General features: G+C 36.5%; 1 long non-coding RNA gene across 1 annotated transcript in view; it reads left to right on the forward strand.

Moving 5' to 3' along the window:
• Positions 1 to 25,224, forward strand: part of LOC115834720 — a 525,967-nt gene that overhangs the window by 142,425 nt on the left and 358,318 nt on the right. The window lies entirely within an intron of this gene.

Consider the following 25,224-nt stretch of genomic DNA (forward strand, 5'->3'; position numbering starts at 1 on the left):
TTTGGTGGAAATAAAAAATGGTACACCCATTCTGGAAAACAGTATGGAGGTTACTCAAAAAATTAATGATAGGTATTATAAGATCCAGCAATTCTACTTTTGGATGTATAGGCAAAAGCATTGAAAGCAGGATTTTAAAGAGGTATCTGAATACCACGTTCATAGCAGCACTAAAATAGCCAAGGAGTGAAAGCAAACCAAGCATTTGTTATGGATAAATAAATAAATACAATGTGGCATATGTGCACAATGGAATATCATTCAGGAAAAGGAAAAAAGAAATAAATTTTGACACATGCTACAGTATGGATGAACCTTGAGAACATTATGCTAAGTGAAATGGCCCAGTCGTAAAAAGACAAATGCTGTAGGATTCCAGTTATATGAGGTATCTAGAATAGTCAAATTCATAGATACAGAAAGTAAAATGATGGTTGCCAGGGGCTGGAAGGAGGGGAAAATGGCGAGTTGTTGTTAAATGAGTACAAAACTTAAGTTTTGTAACATGAAAAAATTGGAACATTTTGCAATAAATGTGAATATTTTTAACAACACTGCTGAACACTGTACACTTATAAATTGTTAAGATGGTAAATTTTATGTTACGTATTTTTCCACAATCAAAAATAAAGCACTTGTAGAGAGGAAGGAGACAGTGTCAACAGAACAGAGCCGAGGCTATGACATGGAAGATCAGATTGAAAAGCTAGGGATTTTTGACTTGTTAAGACCTCATAAAAATGTCATGCAGATTTAAAGGATTTCTTGCTCCTCAGGTGAGGTGAAAAGATGAAGAGCATAGAAAATCTTGCCCTCTGCAACTAGTTGGATTGAAAGACTAATTTAAAAATGTTTTCTCTGACTTTTAAGAAAGGACAAATGCTAAATACTCTTACACACATTCTTTTCTTCCCCTTTCAATTTTATTGAGAGATAGCAACTTGAAATTAGCAAAAGGTAACAATACAGCAACTTACGATTTGACTCTGCTTTATGGTAGTTGAGCAAGTTCACTTATGTTGTTTGATACAGTGTTATCAGTCCCACTTGAAAGATAAGCCTTGAGGGTCCAGAGATTGAGGAAAGATAAGTGGTAGGAATTAATAGTGGAGGAACTAAGTAATTGTCTATTCCCGTCAGAGTCTAAAATTTGAATACTTGATATGACAGCACCATATTTTTTTTCTATAACTTTCATTAGAACCAATCTTCTCTATGCATCTACTCATTCTCTGGAAACGCAGAGAATAAAAGATGCCAATTCATGAGAAGCAGCTATCTATAGACTCAGTTAAACCATCTCCTTTCTAAACTGTCCCCTTAGAGTTCATTCTTTACTGCTTTCCTCGGCATTGCTATCATCAAAGACTTCATAAATGGCTGTGCTGCAGCAGACAGAGGGCTGCCCTGGATTTACGAGAAGACCTAGATTCATTACCTGGCTAGGCACTTGCCAAGAACATTAGCGTGGACAAGACACAATCACTGCAATTGAGATTCCTCATCTGTAAAACGACTTCATGTACCTCCTCAGCTTGTTGCAACACTTAAATGAAGTAACATATGTGCTTGCACTCAAACAATAAAACACTAGACTAATGTAGGTTATAATTGTTGTACTAGGTTCCCGTAAATCTGAGAGGAAGCATCTTAACAAAGAGTCAGGGATTTCAAAGTACACTGTGTTTAAAAATCCTAAAAATAGAGTTTTTCAATGCAGCATTTCTTGAAATAAAACATTCCAAGATTAAAATATGAAGATATTCCTTTAGCAAATAACAGGAAATGTGAGAGCTCTTCTGTTCCAGATTATTCAGTGTCCTGGGTGTTAAATTCTTTTTTTTTCAACTTTTATTTTAAGTTCTGGGGTACATGTGCAGGATGTGCAGGTTTGTTAAATAGGTAAACGTGTACCTGAGTGTTTGCTGCACAGTTCAACCCGTTACCTAGGTATTAAGCCTAGTGTCCATTAGCTGTTCTTCCTGATGATCTTCCTCCCACTACGCCTCCAACAGCCCCCAGTGTGTGTTGTTCCCCACATGTGTCCATGTGTTCTCATTGTTCAGCTGCCACTTATAAGTGAGAACATGCGGTGTTTGGTTTTCTGTTCCTGTGTTAGTTTGCTGAGGATAACAGCTTTCGGCTCCATCCATGTCTCTGCAAAGGACATGATCTTGATCCTTTTTATGGCTGCATAGTATTCCACGGTGAATATATACCACATTTTCTTTATCCAGTCTATCACTGATGGGCATTTGGGTTGATACCATGTCTTTGCGATTGTGAATAGTGCTGCAATGAACATACGCATTCATGTATCTTTATAATAGAATGGTTTATATTCCTTTGGGTAGATAGTAAAGGAATTACCAGGTCAAATGGTATTTCTACTTCTAAATTTTTGAGAAATCACCACACTGTCTTCCACAATGGTTGAACTAACTTACATTCCCACCGACAGTGTAAAAATGTTTCTATTTTTCTGCAGCCTCACCAGTACCTCTTGTTTCTTGACTTTTTAATAATAGCCATTCTGACTGGTGTGAGATGGTATCTCATTGTAGTTTTGATTTTCATTTCTCTAATGATCAGTGGTGCTGAGCTTTTTTCCATATGCTTGTTGGTTGCATGTATGTCTTCTTTTGAGAAGTGTCTGTTCATGTCCTCTGCCTGCTTTTTAATGAGGTTGTTTGTGTTTTTCTTGTATATTAGTACATTAGTTAAGTTCCTTATAGACTCTGGATATTAGACCTTTGTCAGATGGATAGATTGCAAAAATGTTCTCCCATTCTGTAGGTAGTCTGCTCACTCTGATTACCATTTCTTTTCCTATGCAGAAGCTTTTTAGTTTAATTAGATCCCATTTGTCAATTTTGGCTTTTGTTGCAATTGCTCTTGGCATTTTCATCATGGAACTTTTCCCCTGCCTATGTCCTGAATGGTATTGCTTAAATTTTCTTCTAGTGTTTTTATAGTTGGGGTTTTACATTTAAATCTCTAATTCGTCTTGAGTTAATTTTTGTGTAAGGTGTAAGGAAGTGGTCCAGTTTCAATTTTCTGCATAGGGCTAGCCAGTTCCCCCAAGTACCATTTATTAAATAGAATCTTTTCCCCATTGCTTGTTTTAGTCATGTTTTTCAAAGATCAGATGGTTGTGGGTGTGTGGTCTTATTTATTAGCTCTTTTATCTGTTCCATTGGTCTATGTTTCTGTTTTTGTACCAGTAGCATGCTATTTTTGTTACTGTACCCCTGTAGTATAGTTTGAAGTTGGAGAGCATGATGCCTCCAGCTTTGTTCTTTTTGCTTAGGATTGTCTTGGCTATACAGGCTCTTTTTTGGTTTCATATGAACTTTAAAATAGTTTTTTTCTAATTCTGTGAAGAATGTCAATGAGAATTTAATGGGAATAGCATTGAATCTATAAATTACCTTGGGCAGGATGGCGATTTTCACGATATTCATTCTTCCTATCCATGGGGATGGAATGTTTTTCCATTTGTGTCCTTTCCGATTTTCTTCAGCAGTGATTTGTAGTTCTCCTTTAAAAGATCCTTCACTTCCCTTGTTAGCTGTATTCCTAGGTATCTTATTTTCTTTGTAGAAATTGTGAACAGGAGTTCATTCATGATTTGGCTCTCTGCATGCCTGTTGTTGGTGTATAGGAATGCTAGCAACTTTTGCACATTGATTCTTTATCCTGAGACTGCTGGAGTTGCTCATCAGCTTAAGAAGCTTTCAGACTGAGATGATGGGGTTTTCTAGAAACAGGATCATGTCATCTGCAAACAAACAATTTAACTTCCTCTCTTCCTATTTGATTACGCTTTATTTCTTTTGCCTGATTGCCCTGGCCAGAACTTCCAATACTATGTTGAATAGGAGTGGTGAGAATGGCCATCCTTGTCTTGTGCTTGTTTTCAAGGGGAATGCTTTCCAGCTTTTGCCCACTGGGTATGATTTTGACTGTGGATTTGTCATGTATGGCTCTTATTATTTTGAGGTATGTTCCTTCAATCTAGATGTTAAATTCTTATAGAGAAATATTTCTCTGCTTTTTTAATCACAAGAAATTATAAGCTAAAGTTATAGAATTTCACAGTTGGGTCTATACATATTTAATTGCCTATAACAATTAAATAATAAAAATCCTGAGGTTGAGAGATTTGGTATTACTTAATGCTAGATCACAGGCCAATTTGGATTCTAATTATTTCTGTAGGTGATTTTGATCAAGCTCTTAAATGTTTAAACTTCATTTTTTTAATCTGTTGAAGTATGGAAGATTTGTTCCTGTTTCAGTTTGAATTCTTCAAAAACAGTGGATGCAGTGGACATGAATTTGGATGCAGTTAGTTTAAGAAAGAGATAATCACAGCAAGCAAAGAGAAGAATATAATGAAACAGTGCAGGAAGAAAAGGCAATAGAAGGTGCATCCCTGAGCTAGTTTCTGTGGTAGACAACTAAAGCTTAATCCCTCTGAGGATTGTCCAAGGACCCACATAGAATGCATCTTAAAATGATCCTTCTAAGGAAAGGAAAGCTCAAGTATCTATCTACAGATTCCTGTCTCCCATTGGTTGAGAATTGCTCCCAATCTGCATCTGTACGCAGGCTAAGCGACTTTCCAAGGCTTCAGAGACAGTCTGAAAGGCAGGAAAACAGAGGAGAGATACCACAGCACGTTTGTCTCAGGAGGGGCTGGCAACATGCACTTAAAACAGATGTACCTATTCAATGTGGTGTAGGCACAGAAAATGTTGGTTGCTATGAAGATTAAGTAAATTAATATATGGATGTATTTAGAATGATGGTGCTTGGCTCATTACATAAAACCCACAACAACTTGGGCTTTTATTAGACTAAGACCTTTGTTGATGGGCATTACTAGCTTTTAGGAACTTTGCTCTGACTACCTGATACTCTTTTATTTTCTATGACTTCTTTTCTGTATTCTATTGCTGAGTATATCTTTCTATGCTTTGCATATATATGCCTCTGTGAACATGATCACTCTTCTCTTCCCATTAGCATATTTTTATTATCTATGTTGTCTTATTTAAATGGCATCTTGTTTGAAACAGATTAAATGCTTCGTTCAATTTTGCATAATTGTATAGACCTAAAATGATCGTATGTATAGAAAGATGCTTAGTAAATATTACATATTTTAACATGTTTTTAAAGTGAATGTCTTTCAGTTGCCCTCACCACAGAGTTTTACCAGTATTTAAAACACATGGCCTTATTACTTCAATGAAAATTCAAATTCACAGCTCCCATTAGCATTGCAGAGAATTTCTGGCCTAGTTTCCCTGGATATTAATGGAAGTTCAGATCTCTTTTAATGAGCTTAATAGGGAAGAATTTTGGTATTCAAATAAACTACTTCCCCTCTCTTAGCCTAGGGCCAAAGAGAAAACAGTTACTATTATAAACTGGTCAGATAACTTCAAAGAGACTTAACTGCCAGAAAAGCCATTAAAGACTATATAAACAACAAATGCACAGTCATTTTTGGTGCAATTTGCAACATGAAATTTAACTTTTGGACATACTTGTCTCGGTTTCCTCCTACCTTACTGATAATCTATCGAATGCACTTTTTTATGTCCTTGCTATCCCATTGGTTTTTAAATTTTGGACATCAAGACTCAGCCTTCTCTCCTCGACTTCGGGTGCATGCAACTAAATATGTTCCTAATAGCTCCACTTTTATGGTATAGTAGATTGTAAAAAAAAAAAATAGTTAAAAAAAAGGTACTAAATCCTTCTGCTTTTGCATCCCCCTTTGCTATGCAGCATTTATTTGATGATCCCACCAAGAGAATTAATCTTCTTTGTGACTTGATTTTACCCGTTGCATGCAGTGGAAGGGACATTATGGGAGTTGTAAGCCAAAGGCTCAAAAGACCTTGCAGTTTCTACTCTTTTTCTCTCTTGCTGCTCTGAGACTTCCATGTGAAAAAAGCCTGGGCTATCTTGGTGGGCAAAATCATGAAGAGGAGATGTGATCAATCCATAAGGGGTCTCTTAGGTCAACCAGTCCCCAATTAATCCATCAGTCTATTCTACCCGTGTGAGTGACCCTAGGTGAGGCCAGGTGAGCTACTTAGCTGAGTTCAGCTCAAATTGCTGATACAGAGATTCATGATCAAATAAGCCATTAAGTGGTGTTGTGGTTTGTTACACAGTAATAGATGTTTGATACCAATGTTGAATAAACATCACTAATTTAGCAAATACAACAAGGAACCCTTGTTTTAACTCCCTAAATGTAGTGCTTCACAGTTTCCCCTTTATCAGTAATTGGATATTTGAATCATTTAATTTCTCAAGCCAGTAACCTTTCAGTCATCTTTTCAAACTTTCTTTTTTTCTCTTATGTCCAAACCATCAATAAATCCTGCCAACTATTTTTTTGTTTTTTGAGACAGAGTCTTGCTCTGTCACCCAGCCTGGAGTGCAGTGGCATGATCTCGGTTCACTGCAACCTCTGCCTCCCAGATTGAAGCAATTCTCCTGCCTCAGCCTCCTGAGTAGTTGGGATTACAGGTACATGCCACCACACTCAGCTAATTTTTTTGTATTTTTAGTAGAGACGGGGTTTCACCATGTTAGCCAGGATGGTCTTGATCTCCTGACCTCGTGATCTGCCTGCCTCAGCTTCCCAAAGTTCTAGGATTACAGGTGTGAGCCACTGTGCCCTGCCCAACTCTTTTTTTAATGTAAAAAGCTGAACCACTTCTCGCTCTTCTCCATTGCTTATATCCTGGTTTGAGGCATTATCATCTTTCACTTGGATTATTGCAATTAAATCCCATGTTGTTTTCCTGCTTCTGCCTTGATCCTTTGCAGTCTATTTTCCTCATAGCAATAAGAATGACCTTTTAAATAATAAATTATGCCATGTTATCTCTCTGATAAAAAATCATTCAGTGAAACAGTTTTGTGGTTCCTCTAAAGTTAAACATGCAATTACTTTATGACCCAGCAACTTCACTTCTACATATATATCCAAAGTAATTGAAAATAGATATTCCAACAAAAACTATGGATGAATGTTCATGGTAGAAATATTCGCAATAATTATTTCATAAGAAATAAGTCAAAAACAAGAAAAGGTATAATATCTGCAGTCTAAGCAAGAGTAGGAGGGCACTTACTTAGGTATATACCTGGAAAAATGCTGAAAATTGCTTCTGGTTGGAATGAAGAATCCTATCTAATGTATAAGCATTTATAATCCAAGCCTACCTCAGGTTGTAGACTTGTATTAGTCATTTCATATGCAACGTTCTTCTATGTTTTTCTTCCTCTATCTTTTGCCTGCTGTGCTGATAAAGACACTATATAAATTTCCCAAGATATTTTTATGTTTCTTTGGACAAAATCTGCTTCTTCCATACTTTGGTATGTATGTCAAAGGTAAGTCAGTAAGTCATCTGTAGACAGGTAGTCACCTAGCTCCAAGCTCAGGGAGAATGATGGTGCAGGTACCGACAAGGCATGGGATTTATAAGAAATGGACTCCAGGATTTTCAGGAATCCTCCTTCTATCTAGAAACTTCCCTCTACCTTTAAGACAATTTAATTTGTTTGACTAAATATCTAGAATTTCAAGCTCTAATTTAAAATAACTAATGTCATTTATATGTGCCCAGCTTCTCCTTGAATTTTTAAAATCTCTAGATTAAACAAAATATTTCAACTCTTGAAGTAGCTCTTGTGTATGGTGGAGCTTATATAACATTCTATATATCAACAGAACTTTGCTTCAATCCAAGGCCTGAAGGTGATCTGAACGCTGATCAACACACCGCCTATGAGCATTTCATACAGAAAGAAGAGCAGCTAATATACCTATTGATTTGCAACCACTTATTTTATATATGCATGTGCACGTCAATTCTTCATTGAAAAGTACACACTGCCTTAATTTGACAATTTTTCTCTTGCTTTTAAATTACTTCAAAAGAAAGAGAAAAGAAATCTTTATCAAGCTCTTAAACATCTGTGCTGTATGTACAACAGGCAGATTTTTTATGGATTTAGCTAATTATTGGCTCCTAGAATATACAAAAAACCACAAATAAATTGTTGGAACAAAGGAGCAAGATATTTTGTCACATAACAATAAGCATCCAATAAATATTTAAATAAATAAAAAATGTAAAGCTGACTTTTGCCATAACAACTAGGCATTCAAAAAACATTAGATATAACTAACGCTAAATGACGAGTTAATGGATGCAGGAAATCAACGTGGCACATGTATACATATGTAACAAACCTGCACATTGTGCACATGTACCCTAAAACCTAAAGTATAATAATAATAATAATACAAAAAGAGAAAAACAAAAACAAAAACAAAAACAAAAAACATTAGATGAATGAATAAATGCAAGAATTAATGGAATATTAAGTTAGTATATTGCTTTTGATCTGAGATAGTTCTCCTGACTTCCTTATTTTCATACATAATAACTACCTCTGTGGCAAAACTTACACTCAGAAGCCAGTAGCAAGTATCTCCATATCCATCAATTCACTAATTTAACCATTCATTTATTCAATTATATTTTTGTTCAACTAATTTAATTGTTGAAAAATGATGTGCTGAGCACTGAAGGTCCCAAACACTATTTTGAATGCTGGGAATCAAGGAGCATGAAACTAACAATGGTGGTGCAGCATGTCAGCTAATTAACTGAGGGAAAGTATAAACTGTATGAAATCTCACAGCAGGGACATCTAATCATCACTTGGGGAATCAGGTCAGCCTGTCAGCATCAAGTAACATTTTTAACTTCCATTTGCAAAGTGAGTAGGAGTTAGACAGGTGAGTAAAAGTGTTGGATGGGAAAGGATGTTTCAGACAGAAGAACAGAAAGAATATCACATATTTCATCACATTTGGGTTATTAAAAGGAATTCACTATGGATATAGCACAAAACTCCATGAAGGCTCAATGTTTAAACTGGACCTCATTGGGAGCAAACCAGGGGCTTTACAAACCTTATTAAATCTGGTCTTTATACAGAAGTTTTGGCATTCTAGAAAGAAGAGCATCAATGGCTCACAGTTAGGATTTAAGTCTGTTTGTTATTATTGCTTTCATGGAATATCTGATTTCTTAAGTGCTAGGCCCTCTCTGCCTGCATAAGACTTCCTAAACAGGTTGGTCCCCATTAGTTTCCCTGATCTTCTATGTGGGCTAAGTGTAACCTGCTTGAAAATCCATAATCCTCCCGTATCTATCTGGAAACCTAATTCATTACCAAATATTCAGGCTTTTCTGAGATGAGTGAGGTGTGCAGCTTGCAGAGGTTTCAAAAGAAAGTGTATGAGGTAAGAGCCATGTTTTAGTCAATATACTCTCAAGGGAAGGGGTTAAGTATCTATGAGAATTTTCTAGTTAAAAAGTAGAATCTTCAAGGGCATAGAAAAGTATTTGAGAATTGGAGGCAGCATTAATGGCTTTGGGTGGGGCAGGACATTTAGAGTGGTTTGAGTTGATTGTGCAGTGGGGGATGAAATGCTTGGGAGTTTATACCTTGGGCAGTGAATGATGGACAGAGGGATAGACATTTGTGGTCGATGAGACTCAAATATCCCTTGAAGGAGGGCAATTCACAGTCTGAGACTCCACTCACTCATACTGTAAGAGCTCACTGGAAAAACCCAAAAACTTCTTCACCCAGAAGAACTAGTTTATAATTGCATCTTGAAAAGAAGCCATGTGAAAAAGGTGATATCTTCACCTTTTTTACGGTGATATATGGGCTTGCCAATGACTACACCGTGTAGTCCAAAATTTCCTTAGCATGGTTTCAAAATGTCTTCAGAAACCCTTCCCAAGTTAGCTCATTTCAGTTTTTATCTACAAAATATGGTCCATTGAGACAAAACCATTGCATATATTCACAGCAGCAATCAATTTCCCTGCCCTAGACTATTGCACTGGTGGGCTCATCATTCTGATTTGTATTTTGTAGACTACTTTAAAACTCTACCTTCTGTAGGAAACTTTCCCAGTCTACTCTGTGCTTCCACAGAACTTTTGTGTGACATCCTGCTTATGCTTGCATTGTCACCCATATACCTGTTTGTTTCCAGCAACTAATGGTTTCAGTTTTAGTTTTAGTTTTCCTGTTTGATCCACAAAGTCCACTTATACAACATAGTCCCAACATAGTCCCAATAATATTCAATGTTATAAGCTATTTCTTACCCTATCTCAATAACTCAATTGTTTCCACATGCAGGAAACTATATTAGAAACCGCGGTAGTAAAACTTACATTACTGAAAGAAAAACCTTGAATTTACTTCACTTTATATAATAGGAAAATTATTAGTAAGCTTTAGTGTTTTGACAAATATCAAGAAAGTCTTGTGATCTGCCTCATAATGTAGTAGGTTCACTGGTTAGAGGCTAAGAATTCCCAGAGTCAGTGCCTTTTTGCTTCATGTTTGCATGGCTGGAAGCAGGGCCTGCCACATTGTAGGAGCTTAGGACATGCTTGCAGAGTGATTCTCTGAATAATGCATGAATTGACTACTTGGTTAATTAACTTAATATTTTTATTTAGCAGTATGCTCAGCAAAGCATTGATCTTCTAGGGAACCTACTGACGTCTAAGTCTCCATCAACAAATGTTCTGAATAATAAGACATGTGGTCTAAGTCCCCAAAAACTTGAATTAGGAATCTAAAATCCCTCAGGAGGCTGAGGCAGGAAGGTTGCTTGATGCCAGCAGTTCGAGACGAGCCTGGGTAACAGTGACACCCCATCTCTAAAAATTTTTTTCAAAATTAACCAGGCATGGTGGTCCCTGCCTGTAGTCTCAGTTACTTGGCGGGCTGAAGCAGGAGGATCACTTGAGCCCAAGAGTTTGATGCTACAATGAACCATGATTGCACCACTGCACTCCAGCCTGGGCAACAGAGTGAGACCCATCCATCTCAAACATACATACATACATAAATCTGAAATCACAGTTTGCCGAGATGAGATGCATGTGTATTATAGTGTGTATATAAATCTGCCATGTGGGTATCAAAGCAGAAGCTCCTCTATTTCTTTTGCTACATTTCATTCAGAAAAGCATAGTTGTTTGGCACACAACTGCAACTGTCCTGCCCTGGGAGTTCCAGGCAGCATCTGTTTGTATGGAACTGCTACAAATATGTTTGTATGGAAATGCTGCAATAGTATGGTCAAAGGCCATCCTGAGAACTGTGACTGCTAGACCACTACAACAAAGGTATTTCAAGAGAAGAATATGTCTTTATTAATAGCAATCCCTTTGGGCTGTTCCAATTAGATCACAGACTCTGACAAAAACCCATTTCACTTCCTTTTAAGTGAGGACATTGTCAGAGAGTGAAAGGAGCTCCTTTGTTGTGATCTTTAAGTTGGTCTTGGTATCAAGCAGTAGGTGGGGCAAGAACAAGGGTTTGGGAGCCTATTACCTGAGTCTGTTGTTCAGCCTCACCATCTCCATGCTGGGTGACACTGGAAATGCTACTTAGAGTTTATGTCATTCTTCTTATTTGTGGTGCCTAGATAACAATGCCTGCCCCGGAGGGCTGATGTGAATGGCTGTGATAATGGACGTGGTGTATCTGCCATGGCAAGTGTTGGATGCAGTAGAGCTCTCTCATTAGCACAGAGAAAGTGTTTTGGTTAAATATATTAGAAAAAATATGTAATACATCCCCTTTAAAAAGTTGTGACTTTTCCTCAACAACAGAGACTTAAAACACTTGAACTGGAGAGTAAATAATGGCAGCATATGCACCCATCTCACAAGTGAAATAGAAGAGGTTTCAAAAGGCTCACCATGTCACTGTCTCAGGGTAAGTGCAGTCACATCTTAGCTTTCCTATATAACAGCAAGTTTCATTGTATACACAAGTTATTCCTTTGAAATGTTAAATCATTACTGCTTGTCCTAATCTTTTGCTCTATTTCAAATTTTATGATTCTCACTTTTCTGTTAGTCAGCATTTATTTGCAGTGATCCAACCAAAAGTTTTCACCTGTTGCTCCTTTTCCTAGTCTTGCTACTTTATAATTTGGGTATTTCCTCTAAATTTCCTTGAAAAAGCCGAGAGCCCAGAGGTAAACTAAAATGCTCATGATTGTCTAACTTGTGAATGCCACTTTCTTACTCATTTTCAGAATTTCTTATGTATAATTCTGCTTTTTCTTTCTCACAGCATAGCTATGACTCTGTAGTTCTTAGGATACAATGTTTCTCATTCTGCTTATTGATTAGATGAAGAAAAACATCAACTAGTCTTTCTAGCATTGAGAGAATTTAATATAAGAGCAAGGAAAAAAATAGTATATCCTTTCATTATTGCTGCTGTCACACTGTTGCTGTTTTATATAATTTCAACTTTTATTTTAGATTCAGGGTTACATGTGCAGGTTTGCTACATGGGTATATTGTGTGATGTGAGGTTTGGGGTATGATTGATCCCATCACCCTGATAGTGAGCATACTTGTCAATAGCTAATTTATCAGTCCTTGTCCCCATCCCTCCGTCCCCTCCTCTTGCAGTCCCCAGTGTCTAATATCGCCATCTTTATATACATGAGTAGCCAGTGTTCAACTCCCACTTATAAGTGAGAACATGTGGTATTTGGTTTTCTGTTTCTGCATTAATTCACTTGTAATAATGGCTTCCAGCTGCATCTATTTTGCTGCAAAGGACATGATTTCTTTCTTTTTTATGGTTTTGTAGTATTCCATGGTGTATATATTTCACATTTTCTTTATACAGCCCACAATTGATGGGCAGCTAGGTTAATTCCATGTCTTTGCTATTATTAATAGTGCTGTGATGAATATATGAGTGCATGTGTCTTTTGGTAGAACAATTTATTTTCTCTTGGATGTATACCCAGTAACGAGATTGATTGGGTCAAATGGTAGTTCCGTTTTAAGTTCTTTGAGAAATCTCCAAACTGCTTTCCACAGTGGCTGAATTAATTTACATTCCCACCAATAGCATACAAGCATTCCCATTTTGCTGCAGCCTCGCTGACAATTTTGTTGTTGTTGTTGCTTGTTTGTTTTACTTTTTTAGTAATAGCCATTCTGACTGGTGTGAGATAGTATTTCATTGTGGTTTTGATTTGCATTTCTCTAACACTTAGTAATCTTGAGCATTTTTTCATTGGTTTGTTGTCCATTTGTCTGTCTTCTTTTGAAAGTATCTGTTTATATTGTTTTCCCACTTCTTAATGGGGTTATTTGGCTTTCACTTGTTGAATTGCTTAAGTTCCTTATAGATTCTGGGTATTAGACTTTTTTTGGATGCATAGTTTGTGAATATTTTCTCCCATTCTGTAGGTTGCCTGTTTACTCTCTTGTCAGTTTATTTTGCTGTACCAAAGCTCCTTAGTTTAATTACATCCTACTTGTCAAGTGTTCATTTCATTGCAATTGCTTTTGGGGACTTAGTCATACATTTTTTTTCCCAAAGACAGTGTCCAGAATAGTGTTTCCTAGGTTTTCTTCTAGGATTTTTATAGTTTGAGATCTTACATTTAAATTTTTAATTCATCTTGAGTTAATTTTTGTATATGGTGAAATGTAAGGTTCTAGTTTCATTCTTCTGCATATGTCTAGCCAGCTATTGAGTAGGGAGTCCTTTCCCTATTGCTTATTTTTGTTGATTTTGTCAAAGATCAAATAGCTCTAGGTGTGCGGACTTATTTCTGGGTTCTCTGTTCTGTTTCATCGGCTTTTTTTGAGATGGAGTCTTGCTGTGTCACCCAGGTTGGAGTGCAGTGATGTGATCTTGGCTCACTGCAATCTCTTCCTCCTGGGTTCAAGTGATTGTCCTGCTTCAGCCTCCCGAGTAGCTGGGACTACAAGTGTGGGCCACCATGCCCAGCTGGTCTTGAGCTCTGACCTCAAGTGATCCACCTGCCTCAGCCTCCCAAAGTGCTGGGATTACAGGCATGAGCCACTGCACCTGGCTGGCCTATCTGTTTTTATACCAGCACTATGCTGTTTGGGTTACTGCAGACTTATAGTGTAGTTTGAAAACTGGTAGTGTGATGCCTCCAGCTTTGCTCTTTTCTCTTAGAATTTCCTTGGCTATTTGGACTCTTTTTTGTTCCATATGAGTTTAGAATAGTTTCTTCTAATTCTGTGAAATATGACATTGGTAATTTGACAGGAATAGCATTAAATTTATAGATGGCTTTGGGCAGTATGGCCATTTAAACAATATTGATTCTTCCAATCCATAAGCGTGGAATGTTTTTCCACTTGTTTGTGTCATTTAATATTTTTTTCAGCAGTGTTTTGTAGTTCTCCCTGTAGAGACCTTTCAACTCATTGGTTAGATGTATTCCTAGGCATTTTGTGTGTGTGTGCCTATTGTAAATGAGATTGCTTTCATTATTTGGCTCTCAGCTTGAATGCTATTGGTGTATATAAATGCTACTGATCTTTTACATTGGTTTTGTATTCTGAAATTTGGTGAAGTTGTTTATCAGTTCTAGGAAGCTTTTGGAAGAGCCTTTAGGGTTTTCTAGGTATAGAATCATATCATTAGGGAAGAGGTTGTTTGACATTGTTGAACTTCTATCTCATTTAAACTGCAAGATGCCGCATAAGTTCTCCTTCTATAAGAATGACTCTTGAATTCTTGAGAACACTTATTCTCCTTCTTTTTATAAACATAATTCTCTACTTAGATACTTATAGTTTTGCTTTTATTATTTTTGTCTCATTGTTGCTTTTGTAAGTTTTCCTGGCTTTAAGTGAATAATAACCACTTAAAATATTGCAAACAATTCATTAAAAGTTTTACTAGTCACAAACAATAAAGCCTTTACACAAAACAGAATTAGTACTGGCCCATACTGAGCCCATTAATCATTTATATAATTTGCTTTATTTTTATCACTCATGGTGATCTTTAACCTGATTCCAAGACCATGATTCAACCCCCTTTTTTAGTTCACTCCGATTAATTTTGTATGCACAACTGGGTGACTCACCAAGTCAGAAATGATCCTGATGTCCAAGTGTTTGACTTAGATATTTTCTTTTCAATATCTTCCGTGGATTTGTGATGAAAAAACTGTACATTCATTGAGCCTGTTTTATTCTCGTTGAAACCACTCTGCCTATTTCTCGTGCTTAGTATTTTTCCAGGAGTATCAGATGCTACACTTTGCTGATGCTCACCTTCTTGAGCAGAAGTTTCCAATACTTTTCAAGAGCCTGTTATTTCCATATTTCTCAATATGCTAACTTTCTTTTGTTTTCTAAGAATAAATATGCGTGGATCAGTAAACATGCTGCCTAATCCCCTAAATAACTCAGGGTGATGTGAGTCTTGTAATGACTGCCAAGTAAGGAATTCCCTTGTCTTCACGTTGGCTAGAGCAATATTTGCAACATCTTCATTACTCCCTAATTGTCTATATTTCTTTGCTTCATTTCTCTTGTTAAAGGCAGATTTTAAAAATGAGTTCAATAACTCAAGCGTTTTAGAGTCATCATTAATTTCATGCCCTTCCTCATTCATTAGTGGACCTATTTTCTTGTGGCTTTCTTTTCCCTCTGGGTCTGTCTGTTTTTTTTTCTTTAATCTTCTCATTTACTTTAACCCTTTAATCATGCTCTAGCATGACCGTTGTCATGTCTCCCATGGTAACAAGAATAAAATCTCAACTGATAGTGTATTTGTTTTCTCATTATTCTTAGAATAAATGTTCTTACATTTTTCTTCTAAAAAATTATTTCAGAACAGTCTGCATTATTACAAGCTGAATTTTAAGTTTTCTTATTCACAGGAAATGTATAGCTAACTTTTTAAAAGAATTGTACAAGTGCTGTAAATGTCTTCTATGGGAAAGCAGCATTAATATCTTTTTTATTTTATTATTATTATACTTTAAGTTTTAGGGTACATGTGCACAACGTGCAGGTTTGTTACATATGTATACATGTGCCATGTTGGTTTGCTGCACCCATTAACTCGTCATTTAGCATTAGGTATATCTCCTAATGCTATCCCTCCCCCCTTCCCCTACCCCACAACAGTTCCCCATGTGTGATGTTCCCCTTCCTGTGTCCATGTGTTCTTATTGTTCAATTCCCACCTATGTGTGAGAACATGCGGTGTTTGGTTTTTTGTCCTTGCGATAGTTTGCTGAGAATGATGGTTTCCAGCTTCATCCATGTCCCTACAAAGGACATGCACTCATGCTTTTTTATGGCTGCATAGTATTCCATGGTGTATGTGTGCCACATTTTCTTAATCCAGTCTATCATTGTTGGACATTTGGGTTGGTTCCAAGTCTTTGCTATTGTGAATAGTGCCTTTAATATCTTTAAACTAAAATTTTAAAAGGACTGCCCAGATGCTTAAAAACAACTACTATTTGGGTATTGTTTTATTTCATCAAACATTAAATTTCTGCAACTAAGCCCACTGCCCCTGCTGCTGCCCCAGTTCAGACGTAGCCTCATATTATCAGTACATGTTTCTTCAGAAATCAATAAATGCCATGACACCATTTCTTACTCCTCTGTTATATGTGTTGTTTCCTAAACAATAGTTTCTATAATCAATGAATAGTTTTTATAAATATAAATAAATAGTTTTTATATGTTGAATACTGTTTCATTGACTTTCTTTTTTAAAAATTAAAATAATCCACTGACAGGATAAGCTAACTGTTTAGAGTTAAGCGGACAAAAAGACAATTTTTGTTTTACCCCACTTTATGGTTAGCTTTGTGAACTACACAATAGTTTAATACCTCCAGCACACACACTTGTACACCCACTGGCAGGCACAGCTCTTTGAAGATGTTCATGACCTTCCAAATGTCATCGAAGGACAAACTTGTTCAACTTAGTTCAGTTTAATATTTTCAAAGTTTTTTAGTTATGGCAACCTCTCTATGTGTAACTTCTTGTGGAAATATTGTTTCCTAAAACAAACTATTGGAAAAGATGTTTTAGATTATGGTTATAGAATATGTGTGACTGGCTCATACAATTATCCATAAAATTATTAAAGTCTCACTGAAATAGATTTCTATAATAATGAGTTGAAAAATGCAAAGCTGGCATAGAAATCCTTCTCCTATTTCAGCTCCCCAATTGTTCCTTCTGGAATTGAATAGGAAGTTAGAGATGACAGGCTGGGCAAGTTTGGAGGTTTGAGAAATTTTTCCTCATCTAGAAAATGGGGAAGGTGTACAAAATTATTTGTAAGATTTTTTGGAGCTTTAAGTTTGATGTTTCAGTGACCTAACTCTGTGACTGACAGATTAATGAGAAAGGAAAATCACATTTTCTATATACTTTGTCTTTTAATTATTATTTCAGTGTTCAACTACCTAAAAAACCACTGTAAGTTAAAGGAGATAGGGTAAGCAAAATGAAATAGCAACCATAACAAGAGAAGAAACAGTAACATTTATTGAATACCTGCTAGGTACAACACATTCTTCTAAATACAACACATTGTTATTTATTTTATTTTATTTTATTGTTATTATACTTTAAGTTTTAGGGTACGTGTGCACAATGTGCAGGTTTGTTACATATGTATACATGTGCCATGTTGGTGTGCTGCACCCATTAACTCGTCATTTAGCATTAGGTATTTCTCCTAATGCTATCCCTCCCCCCTCCCCCCACCCTACAACACATTATTATATCAGTTAAGCTTTACCACACATCCTTCATTTTGGCTGGATGCTAATAATTCCCATATTACAGGTTAACCTCAATCACAAAAAGCCTATGTAAACTGTTCAATATCTTACACACAGAAATGGGGCAATTGGATAGAAACCTAGGTCTGGCTAATTTCAGTTCCATTTCTTTTTCATTTTATTATTCTCGTATTAGCATAGAAACAACTAATTTCAACATGAAGGAAGGGAAGAAAATGAAAGAAAAATGATTTTTTAAATAAAAGATACTAAAGATAATCCACATGTAGGCATCCACTACTGACCCCTCAAGTTAGACAATGTGGAATATTGAAAACCTTTATTTTAGGATATATTAGCAGAAACACAAAATTACCAGTAGAAATATTGAGCTGAACACCTGACATATTCAAACAATCAGAATATAAGAGCATATTTTAATTTCTTCTTATTTTATAAACAAAAATAGATAGATGTTTTAAAATAGTTTTTAGACTTTTCTACTAGACATTTGGTATCATGAAGAAACTGTTGCTGCTATCTTACAATAATGTGACCACATTGAACTATTTAAAACCCATCTCCAAAACAAATGTGAAGGTAAAGCTTTCACCTTTCATTGTTTGACATTTATGGAATAAGACAACAAAGTTGTAATGAACCACTCTGACTATATCATATAATGCAGGGAGGCATCATTAGTTTATTATAACAAGGAATGGGTAGTCAGGCTTTTCCTGAACTGATAAGGTAAAGTCTAATTAGTCATATACCTGTTTTATTTTCCGCAGTAATGAGCATATGCCAAGGAGCTTATTGCAAAAAGGTAGACATTATAGAAACCAAAATAATAATAATAATAATACATCAAATGCAAAATACAGTTGTTTCAAAATTTCTTCTCTAGGCAACACATTGATTTGCACACCACAGAGCATAATTAGAAGTGTCCTTAATTCTATAGCTTTTCTGATTTTTGAGGTCTAAAAAACTCTCAACCTATATTGCCTTGTATGTGCCTATTTCTTTTCAGTCATGAATATTCATTAATGTAATATGAGCTGCTATTAATTTCTGCTAATATCCAGCAAATGCTATGTATGCAATAGGAACTTACTAAATATCCAGTAAGTGGATTTCTCATGAGTTAGTAGGTGGGAAAGTAGGCAGTAGGTATTGCTAGGTTTCAAATTGTCTACATTCTTATAAATGTCTAATATTCTGCCTCTACAAATAAGGAAATATATTATTAAATTCTTCTTCGCCAGCTCTTTTCTTAGGATGAGTCTAATTCCTTCACCTCTTTCTGACAGGATCTAATTTCTATTCTTTTCAACAGTTCCACTGACCTCTGTACACTCTCTCCCTGTGCTGCAGAGTTTCACTTGGCTGCTGATCTCCCAATCTCCATACATTAAAGATGCATTTATACTTTTTTTTACAGTGCTCTGAACATAATTACAAAAGCTTTGAATCAAGAATCAAAAAGGAGCGGTTTGATCACATAAAAGCTAATTTCTGAAAACCACCACACACAGAGATTCAAAGTCAAAGGGAGGACAAATTTAAAACTCTTCAGGTACAGTCAGGAAAAACATATTTTCTAAGCAGACCCAAAGAAAACTTTACCATGAGCTGCAATTCAAACTCTAGCCTCATCTACCTCTTGTTTTCTAAGCCCATTGAAGTCCTATTATATGGTCTGCTGAGTTTTTTATTACAAGTAACTAATGCGCCACTTCTATTCAATAACCATCTCCTTTGGTTTCTTTTTGCAATTCAAGTATATGATGAAATATTTAATAGTGAAAAAATTTAAAAAGTAATATGGGACAATATTGGGGGAAATTAAAAACAAAAGGTATTTAGCATCAAAAAGGAAACAGAAAGTGCCTTTATTGTTATTCACAAGAATTTGTAATGTAATTCCTGTGATAATCTTGCCTTTGGAGTACAGATTCAATAATAACAGCAGGGCAGGTAACAGAACTCTGTGTTTGCTTCCTTATGTATAGCTTGATATCCTTTTGAACTCCAAACAGCAAACTTTTCTACTTTTATTACAGAGAAAATAAACTTTCTGTGTGAAACTCTCTCTCACTCCTTCACCTGAAGACTCATACCAGTCCTTCAATGCTAGTTCTGCTATCACTTCTCATAGAAACCTCTCCCTTGCCTTTTGCTAAGGTCAGAGGCACTGCTTCTGTGTCCAACATAGTCCCATTACCAAAACAAGCCAAATAACATTAGCTTCAATTCCTTCCTTGTCTGTTTCCCCACAGTACTCTGTGACTCTCAAGTACATATACCACATCTCTGGTCCTATCCCCTTAACTCCAGTCTTGCACATAGTAGAAACCAAATACCTAATTTTTGAGGGAAGGTTATCTCCCCAAATCATACACTGAAAAATATGACACTGGGAATGGTTTGTTGTACATCTATTCCAATGCAATTGTAAAAATTAAAAAGAAGAATAATAATAAAGGATAGTATTCAGGAGCCACTTTGAAGAAATAAATGTCTAGATTCAAAAATTAAATAAAAAATACTGTCACTGTTATTCTTAAGCTCAAGCACTGGAAGGATGCCATAGAGGGATATCTAAATTACAATTGGATAAGGCAAGCTTCTCCCTCCTTGAATTCCTGTATCCGTGTTTGCAGGTGAGTGGAAGCCTCCTAAAGGCCACCTGAACTAGCTGCGATGTCTTCCAGCCTTTCCTTTGAGCAACAAATACATGTTGAATGCACAAGTATTAGGAACTGTGCTTAATGCCATAGTCATGCACCAGTGCATGCCTAGAGTTTTCAGTTTCATGGGTGAGGTAGAATGTGGTATAAACAATTTTAGTGATAATTCAGGACAAAAGTTTGTAGAACATACAGAAAAGGTATAAAGAAAGATTCAATTTCTTTTTTTTTTTTTTTTTTGAGACAGAATCTCGCTCTTTTGCCCAGGCCGAAGTGCAATGGTGTGATCTCGGCTCACTGCAAGCTCCGCCTCCAGGGTTCACGCCATTCTCCTGCCTCAGCCTCCCAAGTAGGTGGGACTACAGGTGCCCGCCACCACGCCCGGCTATTTTATTGTATTTTTTTAGTAGAGACGGGGTTTCACCATGTTAGCCAGGATGGTCTCGATCTCCTGACCTCGTGATCTGCCCGCCTCGGCCTCCCAAAGTGCTGGGATTACAGGCGTGAGCCACCGCGCCCGGCCAGATTCAATTTCAATAAGGCCAAAGAGGGAGATTAAGAAGTTACTCATAGAGGGAAAAATAGTTGAGCTGAATTCTGAAACAGGGTCAGTAACAGAAACATGGAAAACCAAATTCTTAAGAATGTGGCAGAGGTGTGAGCATATTTAAAACCACTTTGTTGTATATAGAAATTTGAAAGAGAAAATCTAAAAGGATTCTGTTCTCCCGAAACACCAGATGAGAACAGAATTGACAGCGAGGTTCTTCCCCATTCTCTCTTTTGTCTTATATTGTGGTGAAGAGCTTAGTGTCAATGTTTATCTAAATATGGACATAACATTGAATTGTGTGGTGGGTAGAATTTTTTAAGTAGCTCCCCCCAAAATATTTCTAACTAATCCACAAAAACTATAGATACGATACAATATCATTCCTGTGAGTATATTGTAATTATATGATACTCGATAGCAAAGTTAAACTTCAGATAAGATTATCTGGGTAGGATTGATTTAATTATATCAACCATTAAAATGCAGAGCTTTCTCTAGCTGAAGGTAGAAAATGTCACAGAGATTTAACATGTGAGAAGGACTTTACACTTTGTTGCTGGTCTGAAGATAGAGGGGTCATGTGAGAAAGAATATGACTTGCCTAAGGAGTGGAGTGACTCCTCCAGCTGTTAGCCAGCAAGAAAACAAGGACATCAGTCCTACAACCACAATAAATTGAATTCAGCCAAGAATCTGGGTGTTTATGAAAGTAAAGTCTTTACTAGAGCATTCATATAAGAGCCCAGACTAGTTGAAATCTTGATATCAGCCCTGTGAAACCCTATGCAGAAAGCCCAGCCCACTCTGCCTGGATCCCCACCCACAGAATTGTTGGCTACCAAATGGGTATTATTTTTAATACACTAAGTGTTTGGTAATTTGTTATGAAGCAACAGAAAACGAATACTATTTCTGGCTATCTTAATTTTTTTCTAACGAGAATTTGAGAACATACTAGGTGTTCAAAAATGTTGTTGATATTAATGACAGAGTTGAAGGAATGTAGATACTACTAGTTGCCAATCCAACATCCAATTCTTCTTTCTTAGAAAAATAATTGTGCATTTGTTTAGCTTGGCAGTGTAGCCATCCAAAAGACATTACCCTGTCCCTCTTACAGCTGAATGACAATGTGACCAAGTTTTCGCCAATTATATTGAAACAAAGTGTTATGTGAATTCTGAGAGTCTTCCTAGAAGTGAAAGAGATGCAGTTTTTTTGTCCTTTTCTACTTCCTGCTGCATGACTGCATAGCTTTCTGTAATGTGATATGATGGCTGAAGCTCTGGGAGCCATTCCGAACTGTAAAGCAATATTGTTATCTATTGACAAATTATAAAACACCCCCAAATTTAGTAGCTTAAAAAATGAAAATTTAATTACACCTCCTAATTATGTAGATTAGACGATTCTTCTGTTCCATAGAACATCATTTGAAGTGACTCATTAAAATTTAGTTGACAGTAAGGCTGATCTTCAAGAACTCTAACAGCTTATTTTCCTGTCTGGCACTTAGTTGGGAGTGGCTAAAAGCCTGAGCCCAGCAGGGCCTTTCTCTTTCTCTATGTAGCCTCAGAGCCTGTCCAGCTTCTCTCTTTGACAGGCTCATTGGATTTCTTACATGACAGCTGAGAGCTCTGAAAGAAACGGTTTCAAAAAGGAGAAAGTAGAATTTGACAGTATCTTGAGACATGTGCCTAGAAATTAGCACACTGTCGTTTCTACCATATTTTAGAGGAGAGTACAGAGATCTCATCCCTTGATTTTTTTTTTTTTTTGAGACAGAGTCTCCCTCTGTTGCCCAGGCTGGAGTACAGTGGCATGATCTTGGCTCACTGCAACCTCCACCTCCGAGGTTCAAGTGATTCTCCTGCCTCAGCCTCCCAAGTAGCTGGGATTACAGGTGCATGCCACCACACCCGGATAATTTTTGTATTTTTTGTAGAGACAGGGTTTGGCCATGTTGGCCAGGCTGGTCTCAGACTCATGACCTCAGGAGATCCGCCCGCCTCGGCCTCCCAAAATGCTGGAATTATAGGCGTGAGCCACCGCGCCCAGCCAGACCTCATCTCTTAAAGAGAGAAATGCAATCAATTTGTACCATCTTTAATATTCTATAGATGACCTGAAGATGGCAAAGAAAAGAACTGGAAGGAGCCTGGGTCCCTGATGACGTGCAGCTTGCAAAACAGCCCTAAGTTTCTTACATCCAAATGTATTTTGTTGCAGAAAAATAAATCTTCAAATGTCTGCCTGCTTTAAGAAGATATAGTTGGATTTATGGTATATGGAGCAGAAGCTATTTCTGAGAACTTCAGTTAGAATTTTATAGGGATGGAGAGACCTGAATCATGGTGATTTACTTAGTATATGCAAACTTTGAATATCAGGGCTTCCCACAGCCTTCTCTCATAACATATCTAGAGAAAACAAACACTCTATTTTATCTTGGGATAGTTCCCCTGCAACTTCCTTCTGGTGGACATGAAAATTTATTTTATTTTGGAATTTATATGCTCTATTCATGTTAGATACCCTTAGTGAGAAGGCATCAAGAGTTTTCATATTATTCTAAAAACAAATAAGTTTTCATGGATAGCAAAATAAATGAAAGGAAAAGCAAAGATCTTGAAAGAAGAAAAGAAAGTAGAAATTCTAAAATATATTCAAATTATAGAAGTGTTTGCATTGGCAACTGGCACTTCCCATATTTCCTTAAAATGTCATGGCTCTTTGTTATATATTTTAAGTTCTCATGATGATGGGCAGAGAAGCTGAAATTAATGCACCAGTAGGAAGGTTTCGCTCATTTTTTTTTTGCTTTGTTTTACTTATCACTGTTTTACTTGATCACTGCATTTCAAAGTAACATTCTGTCACATTCAGTGTCTTTTGTACATTTATACCCTTACTAATTCATATTCTTATATATCCCCACTCTCATGCACATCAAGACATGTTATGAAATTCTCCCAATCACATCTTCAGACTATTATAAAATATTTTGAATGCATGCACATGAACTCTAATTCTCTTACATAATATCATATCTCTGATTTCTTGTGTTTATTCAATCCTTTTCAAACTTGGCTGATAAAATCATACTCTTGCCTAATGATACCTTCATTTATATTCTCATCTGTTGCACACACACTTTTTGACAAGTTGAGTAAGTTTACTTAAGTTTCTCTATGCCCAAACAATCTCTGTCCTCTCTACACCAGATTAAAATATCATGTCACATGAGAAGGGAAGAATCAGAGGCAAATGATATCTGATGACAGCAAAGAACTTATGCTTCAGCCGGACATGGTGTCTCACACCTGTAATCTCAGCACTTTGGGAGACCGAGGCAGGTGGATCACCTGTGGTCAGGAGTTTGAGACCAGCCTGGCCAACGTGGTGAAATCCCATCTCTACCAAAAATATAAAAATTAGCTAGGCCTGGTGGTACGTGCTTGTAATCCCAGCTACTCGGGAGGCTGAGGCAGGAGAATCGCTTGAACCTGGGAGACGGAGGTTGCAGTGAGCCGAGATCGTGCCATTGCACTCCAGCCTGGGCGACAAGAGTGAAACTTCATTTGGAAAAAAAAAAAAGAACAAAGAACTTATGCTTCAAGACCCCTGGCCTGCATGAATCTCATTTAAGGATCCAAAATAATAAAACTATAAATATTTTTACATAGAGAAGCAAATGTAAACCTACAATGGTTAGATCACATAAAAGTAGTAGTTCATTAAGAAAAAGAGATCCCTCTCAAATACATGTGGAGAGCTTTGAATTGCTTAATGATCTCTTTTGATGAAAAGATTTAAAACATGCGAACATACTGAAAAAATAATAGTTTCTCGCTGATTTGATACAAATACTAACATCAGTGCAGATAACATCAAAAAAGTGTATGCCACTAAATAAGGACATTTAAAACACATTGGTTTTGAGTGTGGTCATTTCTAAGCAAATTTATTACATTGCATGAGAAAACTTGAAATGACTTGCAATGTTACAATTTATGTATTAAATAAATTTGATAAAGTCTTTTTCACTATATTTCTGAAAACATGACATTATCCAAAATGGGTCCTAAAGTGGAAGAAAATTTTTCTAAATTTTTGTGTCTACTACCACAACAAATAATAACAACAGATTTTTAAGGAACTGTGGTAGAGAGAGAGTACTGAATTACTTTTCCATTCTTTCTATAGAACAAAGCACAAAACAATTTCTATATAAAAAGACTAACAAATAATCAAAGAATATA

The sequence above is a fragment of the Nomascus leucogenys genome, chromosome 4, assembly GCF_006542625.1.
Source record: "Nomascus leucogenys isolate Asia chromosome 4, Asia_NLE_v1, whole genome shotgun sequence".
NCBI classification, from domain to species: domain Eukaryota; kingdom Metazoa; phylum Chordata; class Mammalia; order Primates; family Hylobatidae; genus Nomascus; species Nomascus leucogenys.